The sequence below is a fragment of the Phodopus roborovskii genome, unplaced genomic scaffold, assembly GCF_943737965.1.
Source record: "Phodopus roborovskii unplaced genomic scaffold, PHOROB, whole genome shotgun sequence".
Classification (NCBI taxonomy): Eukaryota; Metazoa; Chordata; class Mammalia; order Rodentia; family Cricetidae; genus Phodopus; species Phodopus roborovskii.
Genome location: NW_026126645.1, coordinates 7,950,456 through 7,974,743, shown reverse-complemented (window position 1 = coordinate 7,974,743; position 24,288 = coordinate 7,950,456). Strand labels below are relative to the sequence as shown.

The following is a 24,288-nucleotide window of genomic DNA, read 5'->3' as shown; positions in this document are numbered from 1 at the left end:
TCTGCATACGTAACGTATACATCTACTAAGCGGACACACATAGGCACAATTAAATTTCAAGTGGCAGCTGTCCCTACTGGGCAGAATTCTCCTTGAGACAACTTGCGGTCCTGCTTGCTTGAAGGCAGTGCCCATGGCCTGTGCCCCACCCTCTCTGTGCCCGTGCCCTTTTCTATGAAGCAACTGATGGTGCTGACCCTTGAGGGTAGCACTAGGGTGTGGGGACAGGGTACCTGGGCCATTTTGAGCCCTTCCTTGGTTCCCAGAACGTTTGTAAAGTCTGACTTAAGAGGGGTCCCAGGGCCCTATGTAAGGAGTTCTCTCCCAAGACCAGAGGCAGAGGAGAGACCATTGATTGATCTGTAATATGCCTGTATATGTGGCATTGGATGGAGGCTTGCCTAAAGGAAGTTGGGGGGGGGGGGGATTGAGTGAACAGGGCACATGTACACAGGTACTTCCATCAGGCTAGGGAGGGAAGGTGTTGGGCTAGGGAGGGAAGGTACAGGTGTACCTGTAACAGAAGGCTTCCTCTAAGGTGTGGGCAGAGTCCAGGTGTGGCTGGCAGGTACTTCCAACAGGCTAGGGAGGGAAGGTGTCGGGCTAGGTGTACCTGTAACAGAAGGCTTCCTCTAAGGTGTGGGCCTCTAAGGTGGCTGCCTCACCTGCCAGGGCTTGCCCTGGGCATCTCAGGGCATCTCCCTCAGCTCTCTTTGGTCTTGGCATGTGGAAGCAGGTCCTCTCTCTGGGGTGTCTTCAGTAAGCATGGCCTTTGACAGTGGGCCTACTGAGCTGGGTCAGGTAGCAGGGAAGAGACCTAAAGAAAGACCAACTTAAATGCTATAGTCTGTACCATCACACACAATACTACCTCGTCTTCCTGAGCCTCTGGGATGCCTACAAGGGGCCTTTGCTGCGTAGGCAGTTTACCGTCATATGTGCATGAGTGTAGACACCTCTGTGTACCCTGAATGTACATGCACACACATTTGTACTTACACACTGACAAGTACTCTTGAGGCCCAGGGGATGGGGAGACTGTGGCTTCCTGCCTGGGACAGCATGCTCCCCTCTAGCAGAGGCACCCTTGCCAGGTGGTGACAGGTGACAGAGGTTCCCTTGGAGCTCCGCTCTGACCAGATTGTCTTTGTGTTGCTTGTCTCTCTTGCCCATCCTCTGTCATAGGCTTAGGCCTAATTTCTGGGGCTCTGGGTTCAAATCCTAACTGATACATGGGGTCTGTGGGTCCCTGGGACAGTCACTCTTAGCCACCACTCTGCAACTCAGCCAATCACATCCACTGCTCCAGATGGCTGCACCCTCAGGTGAGGTGAGGATTCGGGATAAAGTTGTCACTCCAGGGCACGCCTCTATCACCACTCCTATGCTGTGGGAAAGGCTGGAGCCTTAGACATGGCCCCGGCCACGCCCCCAACAGCTCCACGGAATAAAACCGCCAACTCCAGCATGTTCATGGTCTTCACTTTCTTCTCCCTAGTCCCCCACTCATCCTAAGTGCCTTGCTGTGACAAGGGCATAGCCACCTATCTACATTTACCCTCGTGTCCTCAGCCCCAAAATTCACGACCCAGGATATGTTCTCCAGAACCGTCCTTTTCAACGTTTTCCACTCTTTTGTTCCCCTTCTGAAGTCAGAAGCTTGCAGACTTTTGTCTCAAGTGATTGGGGACACCTGGCCTTGCGCTGCCATCAGCAGTGTGGCCCAGAGGCCAGCTAGAGCCAGCCTCTGTCTGTGACCCTCCATAGCTCCCTCACTAGGCAACCAAACTCACTGTGTATGGCCCCAGTGTGGGAACACATGGGGACCGTGCTCTTGTATTCCCGTGGGGCTCCCTCCACCCAGACAGGCCCATGGTGATTCACTCTTCCTTTTTTTCCTCTGTCCCTTTGGGGTGGGTCTGGACATACTGGCTTTTTTGAGCTTTTGGGTGTGTGGCTGTCTCGGAGGCAGGGTGACGGCTTAGTCATCCGTACCATCAGCCTAGAGTGGGTGCTGCAGGACCATAGAGAATGGACAGGAAAATGAGAACCCTGCAGCATCCCTACTGGCCCCTCCTCCAGGGTCCCCTGACTATGCCACCTTGGGTAGGGGGTCAGGGACTGTGACAACTTGAGTTTATAGTGTGGCTGTGTGGTGTGTCCTTTGTGCATTTGGCTGCCAGCCCCTCTGTGTCCCTAGAAGGAAGTGTTGATCTCTTCAAAGACAAGCCACTTTCAGGAAGCATTCTGAAACCTCCCCTGCTCTGGCACCTTAGAAGGAGACACACTTGTTAGCTCCCCGAGTGACCCGCCGCCCACCTTCCTGCCTGACCTCATCCCAGTCCTCTCCCATCAAAACTGGGTCACCCGCCCTCTGCCCTTTCTGTCCCTCTAACACCCTAAAGCCATCCATTCCTCAGGGCACCTCTATGCTTTACTGAGTCCACAGCCTGGAATGTTCTTTCCCAGCATTCCTTGCCTCCTCCTGTGCCTGACTCTTCCTCGTGCTTCACAGACTGCTTAAATGCCACCTGCTTGGTGAGGTCCTTATGGAACATTTTGTCCCTGGTGAGATCCGCCTTAGGGGCTGCAGCTCTCCCTGCCCTACTGGAACCCCCTCCATAGCTTGTTCTGCGAGTTTGAACTGCTCTCTGCACTGGTGATAGTCTAGAGGTGATTGGCTCCCGTGGCCAAATCCTTGTATCCCAAAGCACTGCAGAAAAAGCCTGCTGGCGAGAGAATGGGAAAATGTCCCACACTGCAGCCCCCAGGTCTGGAGAGGCTGCAGGCGGAGACCTGCCTCTTGGGCTGGTCTGACCTGATTGGGCACCTGGGACCCAGCTTTCAAAAACAGAGGCATCCGTCCAACCCCATCCAGTCCTAGCCCAAGCACTGAGTTGCTGTGTGGCTTTGAGAAAATTATTTAACCTCTCAACTCCACCTTTCTTATCTGCATTCCTATCCATAATAATTCGCCTTGCCAGTACTGTACTGGGTGAAGCCGGCGAGAAGCCAGCACAGGGTGGGCATGTTCCCCTCGGTAATGAGCTTGGCCCAAGTGCTTGGTTTAGAAGGGAACAGACAGGAAGTGGAACTGTGAGACTGTGGCCAGGAGTGAGGCAGGCCTTGGACGAGCTCCAGCCTTTGATCTGTGCCTTGAGAGTTCCACAGCTGGCGTGCAGCAGGGTGGGAGATAAGCTCTCCCTGGCCCAGGGTTAACAGACTCAATGATAGTTTTTGTTTTTAAAATTGGCCCTCAGGGTTTTAGGGATCATGTGCCACGTGGGTATCCAGGTTCCTCTCTGCCGCCCCCCAAAAATGATAAGACCGCGCCTACCCAGAAGATGAGGCTAGGGGAGGAATAGTCTTCAGGGTGATGGCCACTCCCTCTGGGGGTGGGCCTAGTCTTAAATCCCCACAGCACCCCAAGGGGGAGGTGTTTTTATTGGCTCCACTTTAGGGACACTGAGGCGAGGCGAGTTGAAAAGTCCCCACCCCACACCCTCCCACCACCCCACACCCAGGTTCGGTTGGTACCTAGGTTCACATCTAGGCTCTGAACTCTCCCCCGTGCGTGTGAAGCTCGCATGCTGGACTTCAGTTGTCTGATGACAGTAGAAAATACATGGGTCCTTTATTATTTGGAGAATAAATAAGACCTGGGGTAGCAGATGAGTCCTGTCCCCAGGGAGGCTCACAAGTGTGTTTACTGCTTTCCCTCTCTTCCCTCCTGCCCGGTGCCTGCAGCCCCAGGCATTGGCCCCTGTCCAGGCTCTGACCTTGGCCTTGGGCTTCAGGAGAACTTCGGAAATGCTTTTGGCTGCCCCGGCCGGCAGAGCCTTGCTTGCAGACGGGGGCTCTCTCCAGCACCCCTTGCCAAGCCTTTCATGTCCTGCCCTCGCTTTCTTTCACAAGAGCCCCAGCATTTGTTTAGCAATGGGATAGTATTTTTAGAGCTTGTAAGTAAGGCTGGGCTTCGAGGAACAGTGGGCTGATACGGCCATAGCTTGAGCCAGGCCTAGACGTTAGGTGTGTTCCACCCCTGGTCAGCCACATCCTGTGGAATGGCGTCCTGCCAGCTCTCCCATCCCACTGGAACTTACCTGCCCCGACGCCCTCAAAGCTATCCACGGTGTGGCCTAATGTGATGACAGAGCCTATGCAGATGCCATTGATGACCTAGATACTTGGAGACTAAGGTGATTAGTGGCTCCGTCATTGCAAGGGCCCTGGTAAGAGAGAGGCAAGCTCAGAGTAGAGCAGCTACAGTGAGGCCCATGAAGGTAGGAGGGACCCAAGCCAAGGCTGCAGGCACTTACAGAAATTGGGAAGGGTAGGAAGTGGGCTTTTCTCTAGAGCTACAGGAAGGAAGGAGCGTAGCTCTTCTCACACCTCACTTTGGCCTAGCGATGACTGCAGACTTTGGACCCCTAGAATATTGAGGAAGCCTGTGCTGCATTTTTGTCCCAGCAGGTTAGAGATAAATGCTCTCACAGTGTTCCTCCCTACTTGCAGGCAACCCCCCTCCTCTGAAGGTCAGCTGGGGCTGTGCCTGTACAGAGGGTGTAATGAGGGATCCAGGCCAACAGTGACCAAAACACATTGAGCTACTCTTGCACATACACAGGCCCGTTCTTTCTCTCTGCAGCTGGCGAGGGCTTTTGAGAACATAAAGCTCCCAGCCCAGGCTCTGGCCTGCAGCAGGAGCTCAACAGTTCCTAGGGCTTAGATGCTCTGGCTTCTCTACAGAAAAAGAAAAGCGCTGGCCCAGTGGCTAACTGGCCATACTCTGATAACCTGGATTTGAACCCAGCTCCCCAAGCCAGGGAAGTTGATGAGGCTGTGTAGATCAGGGAGAGTAGCTATTGTGCTAGACCTTGTAGGCATCATTTCATTCCACATTGGGCAGTTTAGGATGTGACAGTAGTTTCTCGTGGCAGTGGCCCACTTGGTCCCACTAAGCTAAATCCTAAGTGATAGCTACAGAAGCAGTTCCTGCTCCCAGCTGGGGCCTCCTGGGGCCACCTGTAAGTAGGGCCACTCATCTGCCCACCTCACACTCTCTGGGAAGGAATCCTTCAGGGACACAACAGTCTCCAGGACATTTGTTGAGCAGTGAAGTGTACCTGGCAGAGGGGCTGTGGTTTGGGGTTGCTTTCTGGGTGTTTCCCACCCTGGCCAGAACTTGCTGGTAGCATTTGCACAGTCCTAGGACTCAGATGAGAAATGCATCAAGTATGGGAAGAGAAATGAGAGGGTGACTTGCTGATAACATCGGTGAATGACTCGGGCAGGAACTGGCTAGTCTGTGGCCTCAGTAGCTGGACACCCAATGTCCTCAAGACAGTAGCATGAGGGTGGGGACACTATTTTGCAAACCATCTAAGTTCTAACCTTCGTGTCTGAACAACTGTGAGCAAATAGCTGAACTTCCTAGAACCCAAGTTCCTCATTGGGGGAAAAAAAAATCACTGTCACTGCCCTGAGTCCTGCAGATAGATCTGAGCCTCCAAGATCCATTCTTGGGTGACAGAGGGGCACAGAGAAGCCAAAGAAAGCCCCTAAGCCACATGGCTGAGAAGAAGCAGAGACTGGCACTGTGGGTTGAATGTGAGATGGCTCTGTGACAGTTAATATTGACTGTCAACTTGATAGGATCTAGAATCACCTTGGAAGCAAACCTCTGCATGAGTCTATAAGGAGCTTCCAGATTATGTTAGCCAAGGTGGAAAAAGCCACCCTGTATGTTGACAACACCATCCCATAGGCTGAGGTCCCTAAAGGAGAAGTTGAGCACCAGCATCCATCTCTCTCTGCTTCCTGACTGTGGTTGCCATGTGACCAGCTGCCTCCTGCTCTCATCACTGTGTTTTCCCTGCTGAGATGGACTGCATCCTTAAACCATGAGCAGAAGTAAACCTTCCCTTTTACATTTACATTTGTCAGATACTTTGTTGCAATAACAAGAACAGTAACTAATAGAGAACCCACAGGCTGTCTTCCAACACTTAAGTTTTCAGCACCTGCTGCTGTGTGAGGTCATAGAACCTATGGGAAATAGGACCCAACTGGCAGGTGTAGGCCACCAGGATGGCCCTTGAGGATTCTTGCCTGGCCTCACCTCTGCTCCAGTTCTCTGTTTCTTAATCTGTCCAGATGTGAGGAGTTATAGCTTCGAGTTCCCACCATGGCAGGTGGACCCACACCAGCCACTGTGCCATCTCCATGATGGACTAAACCCCCTGAAACCATGAGCCCAAATAAATCCTTTGTCCCTTAAGCCTCATTTTTGTCATAGCAATGAGGAAAGTAACATTCTGATGCACTGCAGTTTAACTCTAGTTATGTGTAACTTATCTGTGTAGCCTTCACCTCAGGGATGATGTGTGGTAAAATGCAGAGTGCCCTCATCATCCATTATCTGTTATCATCACTGTTGTTCTGTTTGGTAACTTGTGTTTGGGGAGAGAGGCTCAGAGTTGGCTGGTCCTTCTGAGTCTCTGACATCTTGATTCCAGTGTTATGGCAGGTGTCACATGTGCTCTAAGAAACTTACCTACCATTTGTATTAAATCATGTGTGGGTTACATTCTCCTGCTTGTATACCAATACAAAACGTTGAAAAAGCAGAAGTAACAGAGAAAAGAAATCTGTTTTTTGCAAGGCATCCCCCATAAAAGGATGTTTCCTCTTAGTGCCTGTATCCTGGATATGTGGAAGGGGTGTGTGTGTGTGTACACGAAACTCAGAGACAGAGTAGACTGGCCTTGAGTGAGTCTGAGCTATGGGGAGCCTGCACTGATCCCTCAGGCTAACTATGCCTCAGTTTCCCCCATGCACATAGGATGAGAGACTTTCGGCTTTACCAGGATGGCAAGGACTGAGAAGAATGTACCAAAGATGTCACTCAGTTGGCAGAGTGCCTGCCTTGTAGTTGGACTTTGCTTTGGTACCATCTGCTCCCCAATGATGACAGGGAGACTTATTATTATGACAGCTCGGCCAAGAGCTTAAGCTTGTTTCTAACTAGCTTGGCCAATAGCTTAGGCTTGTTTCTAACTAGTTCACATAACTTAAATTAACCCATATATTTTAATCTATATTCCTTTATGTGGCTCAGTAACCATTATTCCTTACTGTCCATGCTGCTTTCTCCATGACTCCCCCCTTTTCCTCCCAGGGTCCTTTGTGCCTAGAAATCCTGCCTGGCTATTGGTCATTCAGCTTTTTATTAAACCAATGAGAGTGACACATCTTCACAGTGTACAAAAAGATTATTCCACAACACCACCTAGCATGCACAGAGTCCTGGGTTCTGTTCTTAGGACTGCATGCCTGTGAGCCCAGCATTTGGGAGTCCTGGGCCTTGCTGTTAGTTAGTTACGTGCACTTTCCGCCAGCCTAGTCCCACAGCTGTGTCATCCCTAAAATAATACAGAGAGATGCTGTATTGGCTGTTTGCTAGCGTTTCTTATTGGCTAGCTCAGTCTTAAATATTAACTCATTTCTATCAATCTAAGTGTTTCCACGTGGTCTTATCTTACCAGTGAGAGGGTCCGAACACCTTACTTCTCTCACATCCTACTCTTCACCCCTCTCTACTACATCTTCCAGAATCCTCCTTGTCTCCTAGTCCTGCCTATCTTGCCTTCCTATTTGCCAACAGTGCTTTATTCATTAACCGATAAGAGAAACATATTTACAGAATCACATCTCCCATCATCTCCTCTTTTCTGTCTAAATAAAAAGAAGGGTTTTAACTTTAACATAGTAAAATAAATAACAAAACAATTATCAAATAAGGAATATAGTTAATAATATATAGTTGATTAACATTTGGCAAGATTTAAAGGAAATATTCCATCATCTAACCTATCTTTTTGAGTCTAAAGTCTTATATGTAACTTATTTTTAATCCTAACTAAGGAAAACTATAACCATAACTATCTGTCTTCAACTCCATCAAAGACCATAGAAGGATAATATATAAACTCTAGAATTTGCAGACTTATTTTTAATCTTAACTAAGGAAAACTGTAACCATAACTATCTGGCTTCAACTCCATCAAAGACCATAGAAGGATAATATATAAACTCTAGAATTTGCAGAGACAACTCACCTGGTCAGTCCCCAAAGTTCTTCTGTAATGTTCCATCTTCAGCCTATAGGCCATACTGTGTTTAGCAGACTCCTCAGCAAAGCAGGGAACTTTAAACTGTCAATCTGAATTGGCAGTTTGTCAGTGACTTTTCTTTGTGTCCTACAGACTGCAGGGCAGACTCTTCCGTGAAGCAGGAGCCCTGTAGCAATGTCCATATTGTTTCAGCAGTCACTTTCCTGTGGGTCCTGAATGTCTGCTTTATAAAGCATATAGTTAAACAGTCTAGACAAGAGCAGTATCTTGCCATATTGGAAGCAAACTCCATAACGAGTTTCTTCAATGTCCATCTTCCTTTCTGACACAGGTGGTGTTGCCAGGAGCAGTTGTGCCTCACTGTTAAGGAAAACCCTAAACCATTTTAAATGCCATATTCTGTAGGTCTTTGAAAGGTTTGAAGAATATTTATCCGTCTCAAATATATCTCTGTATATCTAGAAATCCTAACTAACATGACTATAAGTTTTGACTATTATAGGTAACCATAATCTGTACTAAATTATACATTACATGTTTAAATGAGCTATATAAACACAATATCTAGACAAGAGGAGAAATACACATATCACAAAATTGACCTTAAATTTGTATCAATAAATGAAAATCCATTCCGAAACAAAGTACTCATTTCTATACCATGATCCCATTTTTACCTTTAAAAGAGATTGGTTGTGATCATTGACCATTTATAACCAACCTCATTTAAATGAGAACAAACATTTATAGACCATATTTGGGAATTTGGATGTTCTTTCCAAACTGCCTCTTGCTGGTTGGGGACACTGTAATACCATGGAAATCTTAAGAAGACACAGAAATCCTGGCTATAGTCTGCAAGGCTGCCTTGTCCCAGCTGTTTTGAATGTTGATTCACCTGGGACAATGTTTCAGGGGGTCTTGCTTGATCAAAACATGTTAGTATGGAAGGATGGTGCTTTTTATTTTTTATGGAAACAAAATAGAAATTCTTTTCCCCAGTAACCTGTCCTTAGACTTAAATTTTGAAGTCAAAGCATTTTTAAAATATATAAATTGCATTAATTCAGCAGCATTGATAATCAAGTGTAGTTTAGTAGTTGTTCCTTCCTTAGAAATTGAGCAATTCAAAGACAACACAATAGCATACAGTATCCAGACTCTCTGTGGACTTTCCATCTCTTCACGTGGCTTTTTTATTACTTTATTTCTTTTACTTTTTTTTTTTTTTTTTTTTTTTTTTTTTTTTTGAGACAGGGTTTCTCTGTGTGATTTTGCCTGTCTTGGAATTCACTCTGTACACCAGGTTGGGCTTGAAATCATAGAGATATGCTTGCCTCTGCCGCCCTAGTGCTGGGATTAAAGGCGTGTGTCATCACACCCAGCTACTCTCTATTTTTTTTAAACCACTTTATCCTGTTTCTTTTTCTCTCCCAAGCCTACATATATTTTATAAACCTTTAGAGGTTTTTCTTTATCTTAACCTGTCTTTACTGTAAACTTTATCTTTTTTGGGCCACAGGTCTTTTATCTGCTACACAGCAACATTGCTTTCCAATATGGCAGGGATTCGTTTTCCGCCAGCACTGAGGGCTGTGATCATCGCCTTGGTCTATGCTGCCATCAAGCAGCATGCTGTCGGCTTGGGGATGCGGTCACTGCCACTGCCAGCTGCTGGTACACACCATTCAGTTGTTAGTAGGGACTCTAACCTGCAGTTTTTTGCCGCTTATGCCGAGTCAAGAAGACTCCCTTAAAGGAGCTGCGAGAGTCTCTGCTTGTCTCTAGCAAAACAGAGCCTGCCCGAGAAAAATGCTTGGCTCTGTTCTTTTGTTCCCAAAATCCCTTTTTAAGCTTTTGTTAAGTTTTAAGTGGAAGTTCTTAGTACCCATGTTGTAGGCGCCATTTTGTTACAAGCAGTTTCCCGCCAGCCTGGTCTCAGAGCTGCCTCAGCCCAAATAACACAGAGAGACTCTATTAGTTATAAAGCTGTTGGCCAATGGCTAGATCTTCTTATTGGCTAGTTTTGTCTTAAATATTAACTCATTTCTATCAATCTAAGTGTTTCCATGTGGTCTGGGGAGTTTTTTTTTTTTTTTGGCGGGGGGGGGGGGGGGGGGACCCGACCTTTCATTCTGCTCACAGCCTACATCTTGACTCCTCTCTACTACATCTCCCAGAATCCTCCTTGTCTGCTAGTCCCGCCTATCTTGCTTTCCTATTGGCCAACAGGGCTTTATTCATTAACCAATAAAAGAAACATTTTTACTGAATGACATCTCCCATCATTAGTTAATTGTAACTAGTTAGTTAGTTTCCTCGATTGTGAAGTAGGGCAGGAGGAATAGCTGTCAGACCTGAGGTCAATCCCTAGAGTCCCTGTTTAAAATGCCAAGTGTGGGAACAGAGGCTCATAATCACAATGCTAGGGAATTGGGACAGGTGGGTCCCCAGCCTGTCACAGCCTGCCTAGTTTACTTGGAGAATTGTGGGCCTGTAGAAGAGCCTATTTTAAAAAAGGAACGTGGGTACCCCTGAGAAATGACACCTTTAGCTTCTACACACGCACCTCTACACACACACACAGGTGCCTGGAAACACATGAACTGTACTCATACATGTACCTACACATACATACCTGCACACATACATGCAGCTATATGCACACAGGTTGACATAATAATAGAACTTACACCCAGACCAGTTGCCTGTGCTAGTTAAACCACTCATCCCAGGCACCAAAATGCACTCTGCTTGGTGTGGCCCCAGGCACCTGAGAGCCCAGCCTTCTGCAGTGCCATCATCCATGGCCAGGATTCTCCTAGGTGAGAATGCAGAACTGAATTTTTTCTCTGGTCTCTGCTGGAGGCTTCACAGCCTCAGGGAGGTTGAGGAGGGTGAATGTGCAAGCCCAAGCCTAGCCTCGGACAGTACAGAGGCTCGGTGACCCTCATCTCAAAACAGTGAGGTTGTCATCCAAGACAGATGGATGCAGCTTGAAAGGTATCACAGGTAGGATAAGATTTATTTATTATGTACACAATGTTCTGCCTGATTTATGCCTGGGTGCCAGGAGAGGGCACCAGATCTCATTATGGATGGTTGTGAGCCACCATGTAGTTGCTGGGAATTGAACTCAGGACCCCTGCAAAAATATCCAGTGCTCTCAACCTCTGAGCCATCTCTCCAGCCCATCACAGGTAGGATTTAGAGTAAGCATGTCATTAACTGATCCCACAGATTTGGTTTTTGCAGGTTGTAGAGGGGCCAGGTCTCCAGAAGTGTAGTTCAGCCACAAGGCAGGTAAGTGCCAGTGGCCTGTCAGTCCCAGTCACCCCAGGCTCCAAAGTAGCCACATTGTACGCATCACTCCCTACTTTTTCCTGAACCTACATGTTAACGTGAAGATGATTGGTGCTGGGAACCAGCTGCTCCAGTCTTTCCCCTGACGTGGAGTGGCATCTCAGGGGACCTGAGTGCCGTGTTTAACCATTTGCCTGGGCAGGGCGGGAGAGATCCCGGCCATACTGGGAGCTGGAGGATTGAAGGTCAAAACTCGGGGGAGCTTAGAGCTTCCCGCTGTGCTCATAGGTATGGTTGTACCACACTCACCCAAAGACCAGCCTTTGGGGTCCTAGTGAAACCCTATGGCTAAAGACCAAAAGCCGGGGACGGAGCTACAGCTCAGAGGCAAAGGCTTGCCTGGCATGTGAGAGGTCCCAGGTTCCATCCTGATGGGGGATGTTCTTCTGTATGTTTCTCTTATTGATTGATGAGTGAAACACTGATTGGCCAGGAAGACAGATAGGTGGGGATAGGAGACAAAGAGAATGCTGGGAAGAGAGGCGGAGTTGAAATGCCATGATGCCCAAGGAATAACATGCTGGATTAAGGATAAGCCTCAGCCTCGTGGCTATACACAGATTAATAGAAATGGGTTAATAATTTAGAGAAAGTTAGCCAGTAAGAAGCCCAAGCCTTCCGCCAACAGTTTTATAGTTAATATAAGTCTTTGTGTGTTTATTTGGGGCTAAAGCAGCAGCTGGATCAGGCTGGAAAGAAACCACCACCAACACCGTCTCCTGCACACAAAAAAGCAATAGCCATCAAGAAAAGGCCAGACCCTTTAGTGAGTGTAAAACATGTTTATGCGCCGTATCTTGTAAGCAAAGGAGGCTGGTGGAAGGGGGTGGGGGAGGAGGGAGGCCCTTTTTCCCCCAGTGCAGGGGATGCTGACCTGGGACTAACTTGCACAAATGCCTTGCTAATAGAGCAGCTGAGGCTCACTCAGTTATGATGATAGGGAGATAAATGGGAGCCAGGGAGGCCGGGGCTGGGCAGGTCCTAACATGGTTCAGCTGCGTGCGGGGTGAGCCTCTGTGGAGGATTGGTGTCTTTTCCCCGTGTTTGTTATACTGGATCTTTCCTAGCACTGGCTGCCCCGGGGTCAGAGTGACTGAGCGTGAGAGCAGCTCACTCACCCAGATATTCACTGGCCACCCACTCTGTTCCCCACACTGGTCCAGAGGCCAGGAATACAGCAAATGACAAGACAGAGAGCCACAGGATAATTTTTAAAAAGCCAAGTGCTAAAGAAGAAATGACCGCAGGAAAGGGTGGGCTATGCTAGGGATGGTAACTTTAGAAACTTCCGGAAGAAATCGACACTGATAACCTGTTCTCACTTGGAACCTTCTGAAGCCAGGCTCTGCTGGGAGCTCAACAGTTACTTATGGGACTTGGTGACAGCCTTGAAAAATCATAGAGAGGGGGACCCGGCAGGGCTCGGGATGCAGGACATGAGACATGGATGGGAGCCCTGCACGGCACGCCGGTGTAACCTCGAGGCAGTTTGCAGCATGGCTGTGCACACCACGGCTCTAGAGACAGACAACAAATAGCACCTTCTGTCATTTGAGAAATGTAGTGAGCTAATACTTGCAGAATGTTTGCAGCAGTGGCCAGCCCATGCGCAGGCCCACGCATGGTCACATTTGGACTGGTATCATTATCCCCATTTGTTGTAGAGAAAACCACTGTGTGGGAACCGAAGCTGGGATTTGAACCCAGAGCCAGCACTCTTAGTCCTTCAGGTGATTTCTAGGGCTAGGAACTCAATGATTGCTGCTCGGTGCCTTGTGAAATGGGCCCAGTCTGCAGGTGGAAGTGTCAAAGCTCTGCGTCAGGAAGGTGGCTGCTGTGGCTTGATTTTGGGATTCTATCTGGCCTTGCTGCTGCCCAGGCTGTGTCTGGACTCTTGAGAAGTGGGTCATGGGAGGGGCCCAGACAGAGCCTAGCAGGATACAAGTGGGGCTTGCCTGGCACCCATGGGTGGTGGGCCGTCCCTTCCGACCTGTCTCTCTCATTCTGCTCTCATGGTACCTCACCTGCTCTTATCACCCACCCAGGGCACTTTTTTTTTCCTTTCTTCTTCTTTTTTTTTTGGGGGGGGGCAGGTATTGCAAGGATTCAGGCATTACCCTGGCCTGCCCCTGTCATCTGGCAGAATGCACTCAGGCAGTGCCCTGGTCAACCCAGGGTTCAAGGACCCCTTTAAAAAGTCAGACCCCTGCCCACTTAGGCTCTCTTTTGCTCTCCCCTCTTCTTCTCTTTCCCCCTCTCTCCTCTTCGGTTCCTGGTGCCTCTATGTCTCTTCCCTTCCCCCTCACTCCCCTTTCTAAATAAACTCCTCATTAAGCTCCATCTGCCTGGTGTGTTAGTCCCTCCGCCTCACCACCTAGGGCACCCTCACCAGTTATGCAACCTGCTATGCTCTCCCACCTTGGAACCCCACTGACTTGGTACCCTCACTCGGGACCCCCACCCCCTCTCCAGCTCTTATTCCTATAATTGTAACGAAAGAACACCAGGTGTTTATGTAGCCCAGTCTGGCCTCCAATTACTATGTAACTGAGGATAAACTTGAACTTCTGATCCTCCTGCTAATACTTCCCAAGTTCTGGGATTGCAGATGTGCACCACCAAATCTAGTTTATGCACTGCTGGGGATTGAACCCAGGGCTTTTGCATGCCAGGCAAGCACTCTACCAACTGAGCTACATCCCCCAGCCTGTGGCAGTTGCTAAAGAATTGCTTCTAAATGTAGTTTGCACTGGAGGTTTTTCCTACCATCACTGGAATCTTCTTCCAGTACAGAAGGCTGAGGGTGGGGACGGGGCACGGGACGACACTAGTAGGCAGTGATTGGCAGCAGGTGAAAGGAGCTCACCTGGCCTGGGTGGCTCTGGCAAGCTAGTTGAGCTCCCTTCTTCCAAGCTCCAGAGCAGGGAAAGCATCTGCAGCCAGCTTCCCTTTTTAATACAATAGCCGTTTTGCCCAGAAGACTTAACGAGAGCCCAGGAAGTGTGTCTTGTTTTGAGGTTGTGGCAGCCCACTGCTTCCCCAGAGGCCGTACTCCAAGCCCTTTACTGGTAGCCCAGCACACCCACCAGCCTCGTCGCCCAGATGCACCCTCTCTGAGTCCGGGCCCCCTGCGCTGATGCTGAGTGCAAGGTTGCCAGGGTCACAGAGAAGGATGTTTTGCAGGGCAAACAGTTGCAGGGTCCTGCAGGTTCTCAGGGTCATGAAGGCCTCAGTTGGGCCTGAAAAGTAGGAGAGTGTGACTGTCAACCAGCTGTGCCAGCAAAGGCCACCGATCAGCCCCGCAGAGCCTGGCGTTGCCCTGTGATGTGGTAGGTGGCAAGAATAAGAACGCCATGAGAATGAGTGGATCATTTGGGGTTAAGAGTGATGATGCTCCGTATGTTTGCAGAGCATGCCACCGACAAGGTCATTTCATGTCACTGAGGTGATTGTATGTGAGCCTTCAAAACCAGATCAGGCAAGATCAAAGGTCAGAGGTCAAGGATCTGCAGGCCCTCTAGTGCTGGGAACTGGCCCTAACTCTAAGACAATAAACAGAATATCACCACACTTTATAGTTTTCAAGTTCAAGTTCCTGCTTTTTGTCCTCAGTGCTTCCTGTGAGGCAATCATTACAAGGTAGTAGCTGGGGACACAGTTGCCTCCTCCCAGTTTATCACAGGCCCAGAGCCCCTCCTTCACTCAGGGTTGTTTGTTCGGGCTGTTACTAGCCCAACTTCTGTGATTCCCCTCTGGAGCTTCGAGCCAGAAATTCTTCTCACTTGTTTCCGTGAGCAAGCGGGAATGCTTTTATCCTGCAGGCTGACTCAGCACTTTCTCGGTCCAGGCCTGCAAAGCCGAGAAAGCATCCAGTACCCCCTTTTCCCAGCCTCGTTAAGCCCCACCCGAGCCATACATGGTCTTTAGACCTGGGCTGAAGCTCAGTGCCACTCCCGAGACATGCCCGGACACATTTCATCCCAGTCACTTCCCCCTCTCAGACCCCCTTTACAATTAAAAAAAAACAAGAAAAGTAGAGCTGGGTTCTTATTCCAACAAAGAGCCTGGCATGTGGCCACCTCAGCTCCTGAAGCCTTCCTTCGGAAGGAAAGGAGGCCCTGTCAGGAAGGGGCCCCTGGCTCAGGGGTCACTCTGTCTCACATAGGCCACCCTGATGAGCCAGGCCCTGTCATAAAACTCAGCAGTTTAGTGCAGGTGCAGCAGGAGCTGGTGCTGGGGTCCCAGGCTGCTGGCCCGAGGGCCAGAGGGCAAAGATAAAAGATGGCCATGTGGGGCGGCTTTGCACAACCCTAGAACCGAGCCAGCACCTCTGCCAGCCTTGGTGGTAAAGCTTTTTATTAGGGCAAAATTCACTCATTCACAGAAGCCAGTGCCATGATGTCATGAGTCTGGCACCTGCCATTGGCCCCACCCTCCCACCCCTGCCTGCTCCGCCCTCTTCATGTTGTCCCAGACACATGATGACGTGTCAGGTCATTGCATTTGAAGCTCTACGAGATAAAAAACTCTTTCAGAACCAGAGTCCATCGACATCCGTGGACAAAAATGCTCAGCACATACAAACTTACTTTGTTTTTATTTTGCTGGAATCAAGATCTAACTTCTATACTTGAACAGTGTATTGAGTTGTAGTGTCTTGTGTGTGTGTGTGTGTGTGGCCATGTTTGTGTATGTGCATGCATGTGTGACGTCAAAGGTCAACAATGAGCATCTTCTTCAACCACTCTCCACCTTAGTTTTTGAGGTAGGGTTTCACTGAACCTGGATCTCACTTTTGGCTAGACTGGCTGGCCAGTGTGACCTCTACTGGTCGAAAATGAGGGAGGTGTCTCCTTCATCCTGAGCTGCCTTGGGCCATGCATGGGGTTTTGGCACAGGGTTTTCACACCTCACCCTGACCACGATCCTCCCTCTCCTCTGACAGCCAGCCCTCTCCACCTCTTCATTTCCCCCTTCCTTATGTCACATGCTCTCATGTAAACCAGGCTGGCCTCAAAACTTAACTATGTAGCTGAAGATGACTTTGAACCCCTGATCCTCCTGACTCTGCTCCCCCAAATGCTGGCACTACAGGCATGCGCCATTATACCCAAGTTTGTGTGGTACTGGGACTTGAACCCAGGGCTTTCATACATGTTAGGAAAATATTCTACCTCCAGAGCTACATCCCAGCACCTCTAAGCTTTTCGCTAAACATCCCCAGTGTCTCCCAGGTCTGAGAGAAGGGCCACTCACTCACCATAGGAGTGGCTGCTTCCCTCCAGCCAGCCCATGCATGGCACCAGGCAGAGTCCCAGCATCACCCCTGGAGCACTCACTGACTGCCCTCGGATGTCCCGTGCCCTCATGGAGACTAAGCTCCAGCTCCATGGAATCTATGTGGCGTCCCTACCATCTCCTCAGGTATGGAGGTATCTGTGGCCACACAAGTACCACCCTGCCAATTCTGTTTCCCCAAAGGCGTTTTAGAACCGGCTGACCCCTACCTCTCTGTCACCTGCATCCCCGCCGCCGGCCCCCTCCCCGCCCCCACTCCAGCACCATTTTGACTCAGCAGGAGTTAACCAGCTAAACCACTCCGCACCAGCCAGCCCTGCCCTTAGGATCCTGGAAGATCAGACATCGAGTCCAAGTGCAAAATAATACATGACATCAGTCAAGTGGGAAAAGCTGTAGGGGAAAAAAAAAGGGATGAAAGGAAGAACAATGAGTTGGGGAGTGTCTGGAAACTTTACAGTTTCAAGGGGCAAGAAGAGCTGGCCAGCAACCAGTGGGGGGGGGGGGGTCGGTGCAGGACAGCGGCCATCGAAGTATAGAGTGAGGGATGCATTTCAGACTCGGTGAGCAGTAAGTACAGAAGTCCTTGGCCCCTTAGAGAAATGGCTTCTCTGCCATTTGGAAGGGCTCTCTGGCCATTTGTTCATTTGCTCACCCCAGCCCCTCCCTGAACAATGGAGGAAAGGCGGGAGATGGGCCACCTGCCAAGAACATGCAGCAACTGGAACCCCTTTCAGGAGAGGGTTCTGTCAAGAGGACCCACCAGTTCAGGCTCAGATGCCAAGCCCTGATTTACGCTTGAGGCCAGAAAAAGGGCCACCGTTCTGCCCTTTGGGCCTTGGGATGGTGAGTCTTGGTGTCTGCAGGACCAGCCACACAGGGAGCTATAGGGAGAAACTTTGTCTAAGGCCTCTCAGAGCCTCAGCTCCCGCAACCCACTCCCTGCCCCCACCTTCCATGAAGCCAGTCCTGAGTCCCAGGGGCCCACCTCCGAGAAAGGCTGGGAGTACCTTGCCGACCGTGGTACTCTGTGGGCCATCATAGCCAGCCGTGGTCCCTGCTGCTGCTCTCTGTAACAGTCACCTTCCTCGATGTCAGTTCCCCACAAGCCAGGTCACTACACTAACCGGCCGGGCTCTGCCAGTAACTGGGTAAATGGTGAGGCATTTCCAGTACCAGCCCTGTGCCACTGGCATGGAGGGCTGTCACCAGCTCCTGTGCATTGCTGGCCTTTGTTCCTTCCCAAAAGCATGGAACATCTTGGCACATGCCCCCAGCTTAGGGCAAAGGGAAGCTGAAGAAAAGGAATGGTCAGTCATTTATGAGGGGCACAAGGAAGCAGAAAGCGGGGAAAGCTCACCACCCATAGGAGAGAGCTGCTTTTTGCTGACACCAATTTTGCCTTCTAGAACTGTCTCCTCTCTGCTACCTCAGGACCTTTGCATGTGTTCTCCTTCCTGAATGTTCTTCTCCTAGGGATCTCTTGCTTATTTACCCCTCCATGCACACCTGAGGGTGCATTTAAAGTTTAAACGTTGTGCTTAGCTAATAATTAAAAGGGTGTCCTGTGCATGCCTCACTCCCTCATGATGGATTTCCCTCAGAGTGGAGCTGCGACCTAGTTGCCCACAGTGTCGCATTAATGACAAGGCTTTCTAGCAATCTCACAGGTCCACAAGTTGACTTATTTAAATTTTAATTCTGCATGATCATATTTAGAGCCTTTGAAGTTCTAGGGCATACCCCAGTGTCACCCCGATATGCCATCTCAGCCAAGCCTGCCTCTAGGCTTACGAGAGTCCAGGCTGGTGAACTCCCTGTGCATAGACATAGGTGAGTTCTCACAACCACTGTCTCATTTGGTCTCATCCATCTCCCTGATCCTTGGGGTCTTCAAGGCCCTCTGCAGTGACCTTGCTGCCCTCCCCCACCTTTTTTCCTGGCCATCTTTTGAGTTCTTTCTCTGTGAGGCAAAGCAAAGACCCACAGGCCCGTTGGTGTGTTCACCTGTAATTTTACAGTAGGAGCTTTTATCAGTCCTAAATAGATATTTAGTGACAGGCTTGGCTAATCTTTCAGTCTAATTATACTCATTTACATTTAAATGTATAATCACTGTTATATCTGGCCATGGAGTCTAAATATTTTATAGAGGTCTTAAGTACAGTAGACTTCCAGTATTGCCATGAAACTACCATCCCTCCTAATTTAAAAGATGGCACCAGGTGATTCCAGCTCCCCCGCCCCTACCTTGGTTGGTAATGTCTGTCTTCTAGGGTAACAGCAGAAAAGTGGGGGATAGGGGTGCGGGCTATGGCAACCTGTCCTATGGATTAATGGCATGATGAGTGTAGTCAAGGGCATTGAATGGAAGATTCTGAAGACAAAAGACAAGAACACAGAGATGCTGTCATATAGAGCTGAATGAATGAATGAATGAATGAATGAATGAATGAATGAATGAATGCCTGGCTGGTAAGATGGCTCAGCTGGTAAAGGTGCTTGCCATCAAGCCTGACAACCTAAACTTAATCCCCAGGACACACACACACACACAGTGGAAAGAGAGCCAACTTCTACAAGTCGTCCCCCGACCATACACCTGTGGCATGCACAAAAGAAATACAGGTTAAAATATTGTTTTTTTACAGTTCTTTGCTTCCCTAGTCAGATTGAGAGGCAGCCGAGAGGAGCATCTCCCTGAGTTGATAGTGATGAGCAGAATGCTTTGTGACACCAAGCGCTGGTCAGGAATGGGGCTCTGGCCCTTAATGCACATGGAAGGCCTGTCATTCCAGCGGTTGGTCCTCTGTGATAACAGCTAGAGCCCCTGGGAGTTGCCTACGTGCCTGCACGGCAGGGGTCAGGGTTTCCTCAGGACACTGTCCCCCCCCCCCCCCCCGTTTTGTGAGACACATCTGTCGTTGTCCTGGAATACAAATGTTTGGCTGGCCTTTGAGCCCTGGGGATCCTCCTGTCTGTCACCCCTGTGCTGGTGGTGTTACAGGCTCTCCCCCACCACACCTGACTTTTTAAGTGTGGATTCTGGGGTTCCAAATCAAATCCTTCTGTTTGCTCAGGAATCATTTTTCTGACTAAGCCAGCTCCCAGCTTCCCCAGCTTTCAAGGCACAGGGTGCACAAAGACAGAGATGGTGGCTGATCAAACTGTTCTTAGGTAGGAGTGGTGTGTGTGTGTGTGAGTGTGTGTCTCTGTCCGTGTGTCCATGTCCATCCCTGTTGGAGATACTAAAGGGCTGTAACATGGTAACTTAACTCTGGGGCCCACTCGCCCTCTGTCCTGGAGTCTGCTCTTAAGTAATACTTATGTTCCGAAACCTTGCTCTTCCATTCTGTACTTGCTTAGAGATTGGCTGTTACCTGCATGGAACTTTGTAGAGCTCTGCTGAGTCTCCCATGGAGAACAGCAGAGATAGGGCAGTCCCCAAATCACCCCTGTGCCCAGGGCCTCTTCTGAGGGCCAAAACTCCCAAGAGCTGTCAGATGGAGTTCCTGAGGCCACACAGCATGCTGTGCTCCACCTCCGTGGCCTGGTCATCTCTCTCACGACTGAGTCTTGTTTGCTAATGGCCTCACACACAAATGTCACCCCTTAAGGATGCTGCTCACTGCAGGGGGGGTGGGGGGGAGCTGGCGGCCAATGTTGTTTCCAGAAATTCCCTCTTCAAGTCTAGAGAATGCTGGTGCCCCCCCCAGTCGGCTTGCTATTTTTAGGAGGACTTTCCTGGACTCCCCTCCAAAGCCTGGAAAACAAACACCTCCTTGCACACCCCACCCCCACTTCCCTCTGCTGATGACCTCTGGGGAGGGGCGGAAGCGCTACCCGCCAGGGCTTCCTGGTGTGAGGAGGGTGAGCAGCCTGCAACTCTGATTGCAGTTAGCTTGTCCCTAACCCCTTCCTTGGCTGGCCTGGCCTTCCTGAGGCTCAAGCTCCAAGACTGCTCCCATCATGAGGTCTGGCAGTCTCTAATCAAACCTCTCCGCCCGGGGCCACCTACTCCTCTCCTGACAGCTTCACTCCTACCCTTGGGTGGTTAGGCACAGCCAGGCAGAACCACCAGCACCTGCAGCCATGAGCTCTGCTCCCGTATAAAGTCTCCCTATTTGACACAGGGAGTAAGGAACTTACCTGGAGTCACAGCTCGTGTCTGCAGAGCCAGACCCCTCAAGTTCAAATTTTAAGTCTTGAATTTATCCAATGTTGCAAAGGGACATTTAAGACCTTAAAAATAGTAAGAATTGGGAGTTTGGAATTCCCATGGAAAGGTGTGTGATGTGCAATTAGGATAAGGCCACTCTCTAGAATCTAGGATCGGGATTCTAGGTAACCCACGACCTCCTCGGCAGGGTCCTAAGGATGGTCTTCTGTCCTAACCAGGATATGGTGGACTTGAGTTCCTGAGCTGAGGACCAAAGAGAAACAGCCTGGGGTATGGTTTGCTCTTCCTTCTAACTTCCTCGGGTCACACAGACTCTGGAAAAGGAGGGTAGTCAAGCAGGGAGTGGGGGTAGGGCTCTGGGACTCAGGCCTTTGAGTAAATCCCCACCAGCATGGGAGGTATTGGATCCTTCAGTTCAACTTACTGTTACTGTTGGGAGATCCGAGGCCCAGAGAGGGAAAGAGAACTTTGGATGTCACACCATGAGCCATCCCAGGTGTCTTGATACTTAGGCCAACATGGCTTTGGGTCATGGAGGCTTGCGGCTTGCTGGGAGGGAGGTGCATCACTGGGTATGATCCTTGAGAGTTCAAGGTCGGGATCCACTTCTTGATCTCTCTCTCCCCCTCTCTCTCACTCACCTGCTCTTTCTCTCGTCTTCCTGTATGTGGGAGCTCCCTACTCCTGCTGCTTATGAAAGACCCGCGGAGGGCGCGAACCCTCACGCCCCGACTCAGGAAAGGCGGCCCCCCGATCACTCACGAGAAGCAGTCTTGATGTAAAAGCATGAGGTCTTTTATATTCCAGTGCACTGGGGTCCGCAACCATACTCCACGTGGGGTAAAGGACTGGGAACCCTGGGTACAGGGTTCAGACAGCTTTTATAGGGTTACAACAAGGCCCGCACATTACAAAACAATCATCTTAATAGCATCCAGTGTGGACCAATCAATTTGAACTATCCAAGCCCACGCTTTGCCCAGGAAGTCTGCTTTCGCTAGGGCTTCTGGGTAGTGTGGCAAGGCTCATTTCCTGTTCTCATTCACTCACAGGTGCTGTCGGTAAACCCACCCTGTCGTAAACAGTCAAGAATGACCTTTTGCCTACTCACTGCTAGGGGGCAGAGTCTAGGGAAAATTAGGCTAAATTTTTCCATCCTTACACTTTCTCTGCCTATTTCCGTTCCTGCCCACCATGATGGACTCCATCCCTCTGACACCATAAGCTAAAATGAACCCTTTCCTAAGTTGCTTTTTTGTTTTGTTTGTTTTCTGAGACAGGGTTTCAGTGTGTAATAACATCCCTGTCTTGGAACTTGCTCTGTAGACCAAGCTGGCCTCAAACTCACTGAGATCCTCCTGCCTCTGCCTCCCGAGTGCTGTGATTAAAGGTGTGTGCCACCACCACCCAGCCTAAGTTGCTTTTGTCCTGGCATCCCACCACAGCCACAGAAAAGGAGTCCATATGAGTAGGTTAGGTTGGCTTAAACATGACCTTCAGTCCCAGAGGTTTAGCTTCCTTAGAGCTTAGGTCCAAAGCCTGGGAGGGTGCAGCCCAGAGTTAGACAGAGCCCAGATGCTGCAGGAGCCTTTGTGAGATGGGGCCTGAAAATGGTGTCCCGACCGACCAGTCCCAAATAACCAACTCAGAGGCTGAACACAAATTACAAATGCTCAGCTCATTACTAACTAGCTCTTACATCCTAAGACAATCCATATTCCTTATTGGCGCTCTGATATGTGGCAGCTCCTTTTACTAGGATGGCACGTTCACGTATTTCCGGCTCCTTCTGTGTCAGCCTGGCGACTCCTGACTTTGTCCCTCTTCTCCTCGAGTCATCCTCAGGCTGGCTCTCAGGCCTAACTGTATCCTGGTCAGCTCTTGGCCAGTCAGCTTGTTATTAAGCCAATCACAGCGACTTATATTCTTTCGCACAGTGTGAAGGAATATTCCACAGCAGGAACCAGAAGTGGTACCTCAGAACAGGTGCCCACATCTGTGAGTTGGGAATGCCTTGGCTGCACATCACAGGGAGCCCCTCCAACACTGGGGCATGCTGTCCTGTCTCAAGGCGTCCCGACCTTGCTGGGTCTGCAAGAAGCTGAGAGCAAAGGCTGGTTCTTACTAGAAAAAAGCTTGCTTATTTTTTTTTTTTTTTTTTTTTTTTTTTTTTTGGTTTTTTTTTGTTTTGTTTTTGTTTTTCGAGACAGGGTTTCTCTGTGTAGCTCTTGCTATCCTGGAATTCATTCTGTAGACCAGGCTGTCCTTGAACTCACAGAGATCCTACCTGCCTCTGCCTCTCCAGTGCCCCTATTCCCAGCTTGGATAAAGCTTATGCTGGGTGGGGCAAATTAGAATCCCAGGGGTTCGGTTTCTAACCAAAGGACAAAGGTGGTAAGGGTTGGAGAGGACCAACCAAGGCCTCAAGGACACTCTCTGCTCTCCAGTGCCTCTTACCAGTGTCACACCTAAATGAGCCAGACCATTAACCCTGGTGCACCCCAGTTCTGCCCTACCTCGCTGCATGGCCAGAATGGCCTCGCTGGCATGGGATAGGATGACTCATCCTCCCAGCTCCATAAAAATGCATCTGAAATGCCAGACAGTGGCAGGTGGGGATGCCCTGTGGTGCTGGCCCAGGCTTGCCTGGAGGATGCTTGCAGACTAGGTGACTTTGTCAGATCTTGGAGTTTCTTTGTATGTAAGTCGTTTTATTTATTTATTTATTTGTGTATGCAGGGAGTCAGAGGACAACTTGCAGGAGTCAGTTCTCTCCCACCATGAGTGTTCCAGGGGTTCCAACTCAAGCTGTCGGCCTTAGTGGCAAGTGCCTACTCACTAAGCCATCTTGCTTTCCCTGGGTGTTGGAGTTTCTTAAAGCCAGGTTCCCCAGTAAAGGGCTGCACCCGTTGGAGGCAGGGCAGAGAGCTGGCCCAGCTGTATCCTTGGCTCCACCCTGCAAGCTTTCGGCACAGTAGGTCTGGAAGCCTAGCCCAGGTGACCTCAGCTGCCATGCAGCCAAGCTGACTGTGAAGAGGACCGAGTCAGCAGGGTTCACCGGGAAGCTCAAAGCCGGAATTTTGAGTGCTGACCAGTCCTGGAGCCCCCACTGTGTGAGCTTCCCTGGGGCTCTCTGTGTGCAGTGGCAATGGCCCCAGATGCCTCCTCTCCCACCTGTTCTACCCAGGGGGAGGGCCAAAGGGCAGGAGGCCCAGGAACACATTAGCTTATGTTGGCTGTCAGGCCAGGGGCTAGGGTTCTTGATTCCTGGGCCTGCCCCCCTCCCATCCCTCTTCCCTAATCCCTTCATGC

General features: G+C 49.8%; 1 protein-coding gene and 1 non-coding gene across 5 annotated transcripts in view; one reads left to right on the top strand and one right to left on the bottom strand.

Annotated features, from left to right (window-relative positions):
* Kazn (kazrin, periplakin interacting protein) overlaps nt 1-24,288 on the top strand; it is a 941,992-nt gene that overhangs the window by 865,714 nt on the left and 51,990 nt on the right. The window lies entirely within an intron of this gene.
* Trnaa-ggc (transfer RNA alanine (anticodon GGC)) lies at nt 14,131-14,198 on the bottom strand. The gene has a single exon. It is a non-coding gene; the product is annotated as a tRNA-Ala (tRNA).